The sequence below is a fragment of the Primulina tabacum genome, chromosome 4 (genome assembly GCF_025594145.1).
Source record: "Primulina tabacum isolate GXHZ01 chromosome 4, ASM2559414v2, whole genome shotgun sequence".
Classification (NCBI taxonomy): domain Eukaryota; kingdom Viridiplantae; phylum Streptophyta; class Magnoliopsida; order Lamiales; family Gesneriaceae; genus Primulina; species Primulina tabacum.
Genome location: NC_134553.1, coordinates 37049473 through 37063005, shown reverse-complemented (window position 1 = coordinate 37063005; position 13533 = coordinate 37049473). Strand labels below are relative to the sequence as shown.

General features: G+C 40.4%; 3 non-coding genes and 6 pseudogenes across 3 annotated transcripts; all 9 read right to left on the bottom strand.

The window, feature by feature from the left end:
- Nucleotides 1–136: 136 nt before the first annotated feature.
- LOC142543903 (5S ribosomal RNA) lies at nucleotides 137–255 on the bottom strand (annotated as a pseudogene).
- Nucleotides 256–939: 684 nt separating this feature from the next.
- On the bottom strand, nucleotides 940–1058 carry LOC142543813 (5S ribosomal RNA). Its single transcript, XR_012819890.1, has one exon. It is a non-coding gene; the product is annotated as a 5S ribosomal RNA (ribosomal RNA).
- A 649-nt stretch (nucleotides 1059–1707) lies between these two features.
- On the bottom strand, nucleotides 1708–1826 carry LOC142543911 (5S ribosomal RNA; annotated as a pseudogene).
- Nucleotides 1827–2511: 685 nt separating this feature from the next.
- LOC142543957 (5S ribosomal RNA) lies at nucleotides 2512–2630 on the bottom strand (annotated as a pseudogene).
- A 680-nt stretch (nucleotides 2631–3310) lies between these two features.
- LOC142543863 (5S ribosomal RNA) lies at nucleotides 3311–3431 on the bottom strand (annotated as a pseudogene).
- A 677-nt stretch (nucleotides 3432–4108) lies between these two features.
- On the bottom strand, nucleotides 4109–4227 carry LOC142543908 (5S ribosomal RNA). Its single transcript, XR_012819930.1, has one exon. It is a non-coding gene; the product is annotated as a 5S ribosomal RNA (ribosomal RNA).
- A 682-nt stretch (nucleotides 4228–4909) lies between these two features.
- On the bottom strand, nucleotides 4910–5028 carry LOC142543998 (5S ribosomal RNA). The gene has a single exon (XR_012819967.1). It is a non-coding gene; the product is annotated as a 5S ribosomal RNA (ribosomal RNA).
- Nucleotides 5029–5701: 673 nt separating this feature from the next.
- Nucleotides 5702–5819, bottom strand: LOC142543934 (5S ribosomal RNA; annotated as a pseudogene).
- A 674-nt stretch (nucleotides 5820–6493) lies between these two features.
- LOC142543876 (5S ribosomal RNA) lies at nucleotides 6494–6612 on the bottom strand (annotated as a pseudogene).
- Nucleotides 6613–13533: the final 6921 nt, after the last annotated feature.

Here is a 13533-nt window from a genome sequence, read left to right as displayed (position 1 = left end):
AGCTACGTTGATTTCACATGTTTTATCTGATCACTATCGAGATTCAGATGATTTGAGCCGATCACTATCGAGATTCTGATGATTTGAGCCGAAAATCGTCTGTCAACATGTAATCAAAAATAGAAAAACATAAAAATGGGTGCAACATGAGGACTTCCTAGGGGGTCATCCTTCCTAGTACTGCTCTCGCCCAAGCACGCTTAACTTCGAAGTTCTGATGTGATCCGGTGCATAAGTGCTAGTATGATCGTACCAGACATTGAGTTGGATGTTTATTCTTGTATCCCTAAAGTACGTGTGGAGCGAGCGGCGATGGACAACACGCGGCACTCCTCTCGCCTAATCAGAACCATGAAGTTAAGCGTTCTGGCGCGATGGTAGAGCAAGGATGGGTGACCTTCCTGGAAAGTCCTTGTGGTGCGATCGTTTACATAAATTATGGCTAAAACAGTCGAAATAATAGTTTTTTTAATAAGTTAACCGTCTCTAGAGTAATCTGCGTCATTCCTTCCTGCAAAGAACAGGCTCAAGACAACAAAAATTGCTAAATGTTTCCAGAAAATTGAAAAAAAAAATAAGAAGAAGAAAATAGCGAATGTAAAGCTATTATTATGCCTAGGATATGATAAGATGGAACTGGAATCGAATTTCGAACTTCCTTAGCGGATTTTTCTAGGAAACGGAAGCTTAACAGAAGCGGAAAATCGCAAATTAGAGGGTCTTAGAGAAGGAATTCGGCTAAAATCAAGCCAGCTCATTATGAAATGAGTCTCGTTCATTAGCCCGTTTACAATAAAATTAGCCAACAATTTTGTCCAAATCTGGCAGTGCCCGAGCTACGTTGATTTAACATGTTTTATCTGATCCCTATCGAGATTCAGATGATTTGAGCCGAAAATCGTCTGTCAACAAGTAATCAAAAATAGAAAAACACGAAAAGGGGTGCAACATGAGGACTTCCCAGGGGGTCACCAAATCTAGTACTGCTCTCGCCCAAGCACGCTTAACTTTGGAGTTCTAATGTGATCCGGTGCATTAGTGCTAGTATGATCGCACCCGACATTGAGTTGGATGGCGGCGATGGACAACACGTGGCACTCCTCTCGCCCAATCAGAACCATGAAGTTAAGCGTTCTGGCGCGATTGGCAGAGCCAGCATGGGTGACCTCCCTGGGAAGTCTTCGTGTCGCGACCGTTTAGGTAAATTATGGCTAAAACTGTTGAAATAGTAGTTTTTAATAAGTCAACCGTCTCCGGAGTAATCTGCGTCATACCCTTCCGCACATAATCAGCTCAAGACAACAAAAATCGCTAAATGTTTCCCGAAAATAGAAAAAAAATAAGAAGAAGAAAATAGCGAATGTAAAACAATTATTATGCCTGAGATACAATAAAATGGAACCGGAATCGAATTTCGAACTTCCTAAGCGGATTTCTCGAGGAAACGGAAGCTTAACAGAAGCAGAAAATCGCAAATTAGAGGGTCTTAGAGAACGAATTCGGCTGAAATCTCTCCCGCTCATTGCGGAGTAATGAGTCTCGTTCGTTGGCCCGTTTACAATCAAATTAGCCTACAATTTTGTCCAAATCCGGCAGTGCCCGAGCTACTTTGATTTCTGATGCCTTATCTGGTCCCGATCAAGATTTAGATGATTTGAGCCAAAAATCGTCTGTAAACAATTAATCCAAAATAGAAAAACACGAAAAGGGGTGCAACAAGAGGACTTCCCTGGGGGTCGCTCGTCCTAGAACTGCTCTCGCCAAAGCACGCTTAACTTCGGAGTTCTAATGGGATCCGGAGCATTAGTGCTGGTATGATCGCACCTGACATTGAGTGGGATGTTTAGTCTTATATCCCTTTAGTACGTGTGGAGCGGGCGGCGATGGACAACACGCGGCACTGCTCTCGCCCAATCAGAACCATGAAGTTAAGCGTTCTGGCATGATGGCAGAGCCAGGATGGGTGACCTCTTTGGGAAGTCCTCGTGTCGCGATCGTTTACGTAAATTATGGCTAAAACAGTCGAAATAATTGTTTTTTTTAATTAGGTAAACATCTCTGGAGTAATCTTCGTCATACCCTTCGGCACAGAATCGGCTCACGACAACAAAAATCGATAAATGTTTCAAGAAAATAGAAAAAAAAAAGAAGAAGAAAACAGTGAATGTAAAGCTATTATTATGCCATGGATACGATAAAGTGGAACCGGAATCGAATTTCGAACTTCCTAAGCGGATTTCTCGAGGAAACGGAAGCTTAACAGAAATGGAAAATCACAAATTAGAGGGTCTTAGAGAAGGAATTCGGCTAAAATATCGCCAGCTCATTGCGGAGTAGTGAGTCTCATTCGTTGGCCCGTTTACAATCAAATTAGCCTACAATTTTTTTCAAATCCGGCAGTGCCCGAGCTGCGTTGATTTCTCATGCCTCATCTGGTCCCGATCGAGATTCAGATGATTTGAGCCAAAAATCGTCTGTCAACAAGTAATCAAAAATAGAAAAACACGAAAAGGGGTGTAACAAGAGGACTTCCCAGGGGGTTGCCCATCCTAGAACTGCTCTCGCCAAAGCTCGCTTAACTTCCCAGTTCTGATGGGATCCGGAGCATTAGTGCTGGTATGATCGCACCTGACATTGAGTGGGATGTTTATTCTTATATCCCTTGAGTACGTGTGGAGCGGGCGGCGATGGACAACACGCGGCACTGCTCTCGCCCAATCAGAACCATGAAGTTAAGCGTTCTGGCGCGATGGTAGAGCCAGGATGGGTGACCTCCCTGGAAAGTCCTCGTATCGCGACCGTTTAAGTAAATTATAGCTAAAACAGTCGAAATAATTGTTTTTAATAAGTTAACCGTCTCCGGAGTAATCTGCATCATACCCTTCCGCACAGAATCGGCTCACGACAACAAAAATCGTTAAATGTTTCCAGAAAATAGAAAAAAATAAGAAGAAGAAAATAGCTAATGTAAAGCTATTATTATGCCTGGGATACGATAAAATGGAACAGAAATCGAATTTCGAACATCCTAAGCAGATTTTTCTACGAAACGGAAGCTTAACAGAAGCGGAAAAAAGCAAATTAGAGGGTCTTAGAGAAGGAATTCCGCTAAAATCTCGCCAGCTCATTGCGGAGTAACGAGTCTCGTTCGTTAGCCCATTTACTTTAAAATTAGCCTACAATTTTGTCCAGATCCGACAGTGCCCGAGCTACGTTGATTTCACGTCGTATCTGGTGCCGATCGAGATTCAGATGATTTCAGCCGAAAATCATCTGTCAACAAGTGATCAAAAATAGAAAAACGTGAAAAGAGGTGCAACACGAGGACTTCCCAGGGGGGTCACCCATCATAGTATTGCTCTCGCACTAGCACGCTTAACTTCGGAGTTCTGATGGGATCCGGTGCAGTTGGTGCTAGTATGATTGCACCCGACATTGAGTGAGTTTTTTATTCTTATATCCCTCGAGTACGGGTGGAGCGAGCGGCGATGGACAACACGCGGCATTGCTCTGGCCCTAGTCAGAACTATGAAGTTAAGTGTTCTCGCGCGATGGCCAAGCTAGGATGGGTGACCTCCCTGGGAAGTCCTCGTGTCACGACCATTTACGTAAATTATGGTTAAAACAGTAGAAATAATTGTTTTAAATAAGTTAACTGTCTCCGGAGTAATATGCGTCATATCCTTCCGCACAGAACCGGCTCATGACAACAAAGATCGCAAAATGTTTCCAGAAATAGAAAAAATAAGAAGAAGAACATAGCGAATGTAAAGCTATTATTATGCTGTGATGCGATAAAGTGGAACCGGAATCGAATTTCAAACTTCCTAAGCGGATTTCTGGAGGAAACGGAAGCTTAACAGAAGCGAAAAATCGCAAATTAGAGGGTCTTAGAGAAGGAATTCGGCTAAAATCTCGCCACCTCCTTGCGAAAATGAGTTTCGTTCGTTGGCCCGTTTGCAATCAAATTAGCCTACAATTTTGTCCAAATCCGGAAGTGCCCGAGTTACGTTGATTTCACATGTCTTATCTGGTCCGATCGAGATTCAGATGATTTGAACCAAAAATCGTCAGTCAACAAGTAATCAAAAATAGAAAAACACGAAAAGGGGTGCAACACGAGGACTTCTCAGGGGGTCACCAATCCTAGTACTGCTCTCGCCTAAGCACCCTTAACTTCGGAGTTCTGATGGGATCCGGTGCATTAGTGCTGGTATGATTGCACCCGACATTGAGTGAGATGTTTATTGTTATATCCATCGAGTACGTGTGGAGCAAGCGGCAATGGACAACACGCGGCACTACTCTAGCCCAGTCAGAACCATGAAGTTAAGTGTTCTGGCGCGATGGCAGAGCCAGGATGGGTGACCTCCCTGGGAAGTCATTGTGTCGCGACCGTTTACGTAAATTATGGCTAAAACAGTCGAAATAGTTTTTTTTAATAAGTGAACCGTCTCCAGAGTAATCTGCGTCATACCCTTCAACACAGAACCGGCTCATGACAACAAAAATCGCTAAATGTTTCCAAAAAATAGAAAAAAAAAATTAGAAAAAGAAATAGCGAATGTAAAGCTACTTTTATTCCTGGGATACGATAAAATGGAACCGGAATCGAATTTCGAACTTTCTAAGCGGATTTATCGAGGAAATGAAAGCTTAACAGAAGCGGAAAATCGCAAATTAGAGGGTCTTAGAGAAGGAATTCGGCTAAAATTTTGCCAGCTCATTGCGAAAATGAGTCTGGTTCGTTGGCCAGTTTACAATCAAATTAGCCTACAATTTTTTCCAAATTCGGCAGGGCCCGAGCTACGTTGATTTCACATGTTTTATCTGATCTCGATCGAGATTCAGATGATTTGAGTCGAAAATCGTCTTCGAACAAATAATCAAAATTAAAAAAACACGAATAGGGGTGCAACACGAGGACTTCCAAGGGGGTCACCCATCCTAGTACTGCTCTCGCCCAAGCACGCTTAACTTCGGAGTTCTGATGGGATACGGTGCATTAGTACTGGTTTGATTGCACCCGACATTGAGTGGGATGTTTATTCTTATATCCCTCTGGTACGTGTGGAGTGGGCGGCGATGGACAACACGCGGCACTCCTCTCGCTTAATCGGAACCATGAAGTTAAGCGTTCTGGCACGATGGCAGAGCCAGGATGCGTGTCCTCCCTGGGAAGTACTCGTGTCGCGATCGTTTACGTAATTTTGGCTAAAACAGTTGTTTTTAAAAAGTTAACCCTCTCTGGGGTAATCTGCGTCATACCCTTCCGCACAGAATCGGCTCACGACAACAAAAATCGCTAAATGTTTCCAGAAAATAGAAAAAAAATAAGAAGAAGAAAATAGCGAATGTAAAGCTATTATTATGCTTGGGATACGATAAATTTTGAACCAGAATCTAATTTCAAACTTTCTAAACTGATTTCTCGAGGAAACGGAAGATGAACAGAGCGGAAAATCTCAAATTAGAGGGTCTTAGAGAAGGAATTCGGCAAAAATCTAGCCAGCTCATTGCGGAGTAATTAGTCTCGTTCGTTGGCCTGTTTACAATCAAATTTGCCTAAAACTTTTTCCAAATCCGTCACTGCCCGAGCTACGTTGATTTAACATGTCTTATCGGGTCCCGATCGAGATTCAGATGATTTGAGCCGAAAATCGTCTGTCAACAAGTAATCAAAAATAGAAAAACACGAAAACGGGTGCAACACGAGGACTTCCTAGAGTTCACCCATCCTAGTACTGCTCTCGATCAAGCACGCTTAACTTCGTAGTTCTAATGAGAAACGGTGCATTAGTACTGGTATGATCGCACCCGACATTGAGTGGGTTGTTTATTCTAATATCGCTCGAGTACGTGCGGAGCGGTCGGCGATTGACAACACGCGGCACTGCTCTCGCTTAATCAGAACCATGATGTTAAGCGTTCTGGCGCGATGGCAGAGCCAGGATGGGTGACCTCCTTGGGAAGTCATCGTGTCGCGATCGTTTACGTAAATTATGGCAAAAACAGTCGAAATAATTGTTTTTAATAATTTAACCGTCTCCGGAGTAATCTGCGTCATACCCTTCCGCCCAGAACCGGCTCACGACAACAAAAATCGCTAAATGTTTATAGAAAATAGAAAAAAAGAAGAAAATAGCGAAAGTAAAGCTATTATTATGCTGGGATACGATAAAATGGAACCGGAATCGAATTTCAAACTTCCTAAGCGGATTTCTCGAGGAAATGGAAGCTTAAAAGAAGCGGACAATCGCAAATTAGAGGGTCTTAGAGAAGAAATCGGCTAAAATCTCGCCAGCTCATTGCGGAGTAATGAGTCTCGTTCGTTGGCCCGTTTACAATCAAATTAGCCTACAATTTTGTCCAAATCTGACAGTGTCCGAGCTACGTTGATTTCATATGTCCTATCTGGTCCCGATCGAGATTCAGATGATTTGAGCCGAAAATCGTCAGCCAACAACTAATTAAAAATATAAAAACACAAAAAGGGGTGCTACACGAGGACTTCCCGGAGGGTCACCCATCCTAGAACTGCTCTCGCCCAATCACGTTTAATTTCGGAGTTCTGATGGGATCCGGTGCATTAGTGCTGGTATGATCGCCCCTGATAGGTGCAATTTATTGCACTTTTATTACTTTTTTTTAACTTGGAATTTTGTGATTCTTGAGCATGTTTTATGTGATTTGTTGTTGTTTTTGTTGTTGTAGTTTTGAAGCTTAGAATGAGAGTTTGGAGTATTAAAGTGTTGATTTGGAAAGTGCAAAAGATAAAAAAATACAGAGGCTATATCGCACCCGCGCTCATATTTACACCGCTCCCGCGCTAAAATCCATACCGCACCTGTGCGCGCACACCAGAACCAACACCGCACCCGCGATGACTTCTGGACCGCACCCGTGCTCCTTGCAAGACAGAATCTGAAAAATCTGTATTTTTGTGTGCTGCGCATGGAAGTCCAGGATTTTGGTGTGCTGCGAATTGAGGCTTGTCTGGGACTATAAATAGACATCATTTACTTACCATCTAGGGTATTGGGGAGCAAGGGAAGAGTGGAGGCTCTTGCTAGAAGATTGAAGACTCAAGTTCATCAAGTTCTTGGGAAACCTTTTGCACAACCCCGGGGACGGAATCAGCACTTCAAACTCTTGTTCTACGTTCTTCTTTCTTTTATTTTTCAGTTGATATGTCTTGTTTTAAACCATGTTTTGTTGTTTTGCTTGTGTTATTATGAACTAATTTTTATTTCTAGAAGAAAGATGGAACAAAACTAGAAACCATGTGTTAGAATCTATGAACTAAGCTATTTAAGTTTTTCATATTGTTCATTTGTATTGTTATAATCTTAATGCTTTCAATTTATTGGCCATAATTTGAATGATTTATATGTTTACAATTTATCACTCGGAAGAGAAAATTATAAACAAGAAATGAGAAAAATACATCAATGGTATTTATAGACTTCGGGAGGGCCTATAATGCTATCGAAGCCCATAGAAAATCTAGTGCTTGATGTGTTATTTATTTGTAGATTGTTGATGGGAACGTTGCAATCCCTTTTTAGATAATTACAGTCCACTTAACGCTCGGGAGAGTAAGTAGATAATTATAGAATTCTTGGCTAATGAATAAGAAGGATTTTTGTAACATATCTACAAGAAATTACACATGGTGGACAGTTGCGTGAAATCAGACCTCTCGATCTTTTATTCCATTGTTAATTGCTATAAGGTGTTACATTAAATCCATTTTCAATTTAGTTATTCTTGCAAAAAAATCTTTTAATTGATTATTCTAAATAAAGTTGAGACTATTTTAATCACAAGTACTAATATACATTTATATACACATTTCTCGTTTGATCGACACTTGTACTGAAAAATACATTTTACTATAACTTGACGTCGTGCGCTTGCGAGCAATCAAGAAAACACGCAACAAGTTTTTGGCGCCGTTGCTGGGGAATGTTTATTTTAAATTTATATTTGTATTGTTACCAATTAGTCTAGATTTTAATTTTGAGCTGCTTTTATTGTATTACATTAAATATTGATTTGTTTCTTATCTTTGTTTGACAGTGCATGCGAAGATCGCAAAATCTTGACTTGCTTATCTTTGATCCCGAGATCGAAAAAACCACAAGAAGATTATGAAAGACAAGAAGAGAAGCGATTCAAACAATGGCTGACAACAGAGATAACAAAAATCCACCCACTGCAATACCCATCAGAGATCATTTTAGGCCGGTACTAAATGCTCATTATTCGGGCATAGCACGAGGGACTATTAATGCAAACAACTTTGAGCTCAAGCCCACATTGATAAACATGGTTGAACAGAACCAATTTGGGGGAGCCGCTACTGCAGATCCTCATCTACATCTCAGAACATTCCTTGAAATCAATAACACGATAAAGATAAATGGTGTTCCTGATGATATAATTCGCTTGCGCTTGTTTCATTTTTCTCTTAGGGACCAAGCAAGAGGATGGCTCCAATTGCTTCCTTTGGGGAGTATCACTACATGGCAGGAGTTAGCAACCAAGTTCCTTGATAAATATTTTCCACATGCGAAGTCTGCACAATTGAAGATTGAGATAAGTACTTTTAGGCAGACTGACTTTGAGCAATTATATGAGGCATGGGAACGGTATAAGGAGTTGTTGAGGAAGTGTCCAAACCATGGTTTTGAAGATTGGGTACAGATTGAATTTTTTTACAATGGTTTGAATGGACAAACAAGAGGCATTGTGGATGCAGCAGCTGGTGGCACGATATTTGCCAAATCACCTTATCAAGCATATGATTTGCTTGAAGAGATGACCATTAACAATTATCAGTGGCCGTCTGAGAGGTCAGGAGTAAAGAAACCAGCTGGAATTTATGTCGTAGATCCTATTACATCACTGGCCGCACAAGTTTCAGCTTTAACAACTCAAATTGCAGCTATGAATAAAGCTAGTACACCAGAGGTTGAAAATGCATCGGTTGTTATTGAAGAACCACATATTCCTGATGAGGCTCATTATATCAACAATAGGAATTTTGGTGGATACGGAGGATATCGAGGTAACCCTCCCCCTAACACTTATCATCCTAGTTTGAGAAATCATGAGAATTTTTCATATGCTAATAATAAGAATGTGTTGAATCCTCCACCGGGGTTCAATACATCGAAGGGGGAAAGAAAGCCTTCACTTGAGGATCTAGTTGGGACATTTGTTGCTGAATCTAGTAAAAGGATGGCTAAGACTGAATCTCGTCTTGATGGCATGGAAACTCACATGGGAAATATGGGTGCCACAATGAAATCATTGGAGACACAGATTGGACAGTTGGCTAATGCGTTGAGAGATCAAAATAGAGGTCAATTATCAAGTAATACTGAAGTGAATCCAAAGGAGCAATGCAAAGCTGTAACTTTGAGAAGTGGAAGAGAAATTGAGGTTAAAAAATCCAAAGAGAATGAGGAAAATGAGAAGAGAGTTGAAGAAGATGAATGTGAAAATGGAAAGGAGAACAAGGTTGAGGAGTCTCGGATTGAAACTAAACTTGAACGGATTCTATACCTAAACCGACTCTTCCATACCCACAGAGATTTAGGAAGAAGATTATTGATGATCAATTTGCAAAATTTTTGGAGATTTTAAAGAAGATTCACATCAACATTCCATTTGCTGATGCTTTAGAGCAAATGCCAAACTATGCAAAGTTCATCAAAGATGTGATGTCAAAGAAGAGGAAGTTGCAAGAGAAAGAGACAATGAAGTTGACCGAAGAGTTCAGCGCCATTCTCCAAAAGAAGTTACCACAAAAACTAAAAGATCCAGGGAGTTTTACTATTCCTTGTATTATTGGTAGTACTCATGTTAATAAAGCTTTATGTGATCTTGGAGCGAGTATTAATCTTATGCCATTTTCTATTTATAGGGACTTGGAGCTTGGGGAGGTAAAACCAACCACTATAACTTTGCAACTTGCAGATAGGTCACTCACCTATCCTCGTGGAATTGTTGAAGATGTTTTGGTAAAAGTTGACAAGTTTATCTTCCCTGCTGATTTCGTAATACTTGATATGGAAGAAGATCAAGATTCTCCATTGATTTTTGGGCGACCCTTCTTAGCCACTGGAAAAGCAATGATAGATGTACACAAAGGAGAACTCACCTTGAGAGTTGGTGGGGAAGCTGTGATATTCAACATCTATAAGGCTATTAATGGTAACGACGAGGTAAGTACTTGTAAAAGTATTGATATAATTGACTATTGTGTTGCTGAGATTGGTATAGGTCATACAGTAGAAGATCCATTAGAAAGATGCCTTTCTAGTACTGTCGGTAGAGTCGATGATGATGATTGGGAATTGAGAGAGCAACTTTTAGCTCTTGAGGAGTTGCCAAAGGTGAAGGAAGCCGCACAGGAGAAATTGGAAGAAGAAAAGTGTTCAGAGATAATACCTTCATCCCCTGTTTTGAAAGAATTGCCAAGCCATCTTTGCTATGCTTTCTTGGGTGAGAAGTCGACATATCCTGTAATTATCTCTTTCTCTCTTACTTTAGATGAAAAAGAGAAATTTTTGAGAGTGTTGAGGAAATTTAAAACTGCTTTTGGGTGGTAGATTTCTGATATCAAGGGGATTAGTCCCACCATATGCATGCATAAGATTTTAATGGAAGAGTCATACGCTCCTTATGTGGATCATCAGAGAAGGTTAAATCCAGCCATTAAAGAGGTAGTGAAAAATGAAGTGTTGAAATTGTTAAATGCTGGAGTTATATATGTTATTTCTGACAGCAGTTGGGTGTCTCCTGTGCAAGTACTGCCCAAAAAGGGTGGAATGACTGTGGTAAAGAATGAAAATGATGAACTAATATCTACTCGTACTGTGACTGGATGGCGAGTATGTATTGATTATAGGAAGTTGAACAATGCCACACGTAAAGATCATTTTCCATTACCTTTTATTGATCAAATGCTTGATAGACTTGCTGGTTATTGTCACTATTGTTTCTTAGATGGTTATTCAGGTTATAACCAGATTGCTATAGCACCAGAGGATCAAGAGAAGATAACATTCACATGCCCCTATGGAACGTTTGCCTTTAGGAGGATGCCTTTTGGGCTATGCAATGCACCTGCTACTTTTCAGAGATGTATGATGGCCATATTTGCAGACATGGTGGAAGACATCATGGAAGTCTTCATGGATGATTTCTCGATTTTTGGCTCTTCATTTGATCACTGTTTACATAACATTTCCCTCGTTTTGCAGAGATGTAAAGAAAAGAACTTAGACCTTAATTGGGAGAAGTGTCATTTTATGGTCCAAGAGGGTATTGTTCTTGGACATAAAGTGTCTTCAAAGGGATTAGAGGTAGACAGAGCCAAAGTTGTTGCAATTGAAAAGCTTCCACCACCGAAGAACATCAAAGGGATAAGGAGTTTCTTAGGACACACCTGATTTTATCGTAGATTTATCTAAGCTTTTTCTAAGATTAATAAACTTTTGTGTAATTTGCTTGAAAAAGAATCCACTTTTATTTTTGATGATGATTGTCTGTAGGAATTTGAGAAGATCAAGAAGGCATTGGTGACAACACCAATCATGATAGTACCAGATTGGAAGGAGCCCTTCGAGTTGATGTGCGATGCTAGTGATTATGTAGTAGGTGTGGTGTTGGGCCAAAGGCGTGATAAATTTTTTAGATCAATATTCTATGCAAGTCAAACCATGGATGCTGCACAGCAAAATTACACAACTACTGAAAAGGATATGCTTGCAGTAGTGTTTGCATTTGACAAGTTTAGACCGTACTTGGTCAGCACAAAGGTAATTGTTTTCACTGACCATGCAGCTATTTGATACCTATTTGCCAAGAAGGATGCAAAACCACGCTTGATAAGGTGGATTTTATTACTCCAAGAGTTTGATTTTGAAGTAAAGGATAGGAAGAGGTGTGAAAATCAAGTGGCGGACCACTTGTCACGGCTCGAACTTGAAGATAAAATAGATGAAGGAACCATAAAAGAAGCATTCCCAGATGAACAGCTGTTCAAGGTAAATGCTATACTCCCTTGGTTTGCGAATATAGCTAATTTCTTGTCTTGTGGTACTCTGCCTCCAGATTTGAGTTATCACCAAAAGACGAAGTTCTTTCACGATGCAAAGTTTTACCTATGGGATGATCCATATGTCTTCAAGAGATGTGCTGATCAGATGATTAGAAGATGCGTAGTGGAGGAAGAAGCAAAAGTTATTCTTGAACAATGCCATTCTTCACCATATGGCGGCCACTTTGGAGCATCAAGAACAACAGCAAAGGTATTACAGTCTGGATTTTATTGTCCTACTTTGTTCAAAAATAGTTATACCTTAGCGAAGTCATGTGACAGATTACAAAGGGTTGGCAATATTTCTAGACGCCATGAGTTTCCATTGACCAATATTTTGGAAGTTGAACTTTTTGATGTTTGGGGTATTGACTTCATGGGACAATTCACATCTTCTTTTGGTCAATCGTATATTTTGCTTTCTGTGGATTATGTGTCAAAATGGGTGGAAGCAATTGCCACAAATACTAATGATGCTCTAGTGGTTGCTAAGTTTGTTCACAGGAACATCTTCACAAGATTTGGGACACCAAGAGCCATAATTAGTGATGAAGGTACACATTTTTGTAATAAAATCTTTAACTCACTTTTGGCTAAATATGATGTGAAGCATAAAGTGACCCTGGCATACCACCCACAAGCAAATGGACAAGCCGAAGTATCCAATCGGGAGATTAAGCAGATATTGGAAAAAACGGTGAAGACAAACCGGAAGGATTGGGCACTGAAGTTGGATGATGCCTTATGGGCGTACAGAACGGCATACAAGACACCTATTTGGATGTCACCCCTATAGGTTGGTCTTTGGTAAGGCCTGTCACTTACCACTGGAATTGGAACACAGAGCTTTTTGGGCCGTGAAAAAATTCAACTTTGATATGGAAGCATCTGGTGAGTAGCGGCTATTGCAATTGAATGAGATGGAGGAGTTCAGAAATGAGGCTTATGAGAACGCAAAGATCTACAAGGAGAAGACCAAGAAGTGGCACGATAACCATATCTTGCATAGAAATTTCGAGCCCGGACAACAAGTACTGTTGTTCAATTCATGCCTCAAACTATTTCCTGGTAAGCTAAAATCAAGATGTTCGGGTCCATTTACAATAGAATCAGTCCAACCATATGGAGCCATTGAGCTAAAGTGCAATGACGGAAGAACGTTTAAAGTAAATGAACAATGGATCAAGCATTATTATGGGACTGAAGTATGGCATCTGGACAACATTCCTTTGGGTGGATCAAGTTGATGTAGACTGGTGGCAGTCGGGCTGACGACGTTAAACCATGCCCTTCTTGGGAGGCAACCCAAATTTTTGTTTCTTTATTGTATTTTGTTTTCTGTTTTACTTTAATTCTTGTATTTTTATTTTTATTTTTTTTTATTGTGTATTTTTGGTTTAGTGTGTTCTTGTATTCCA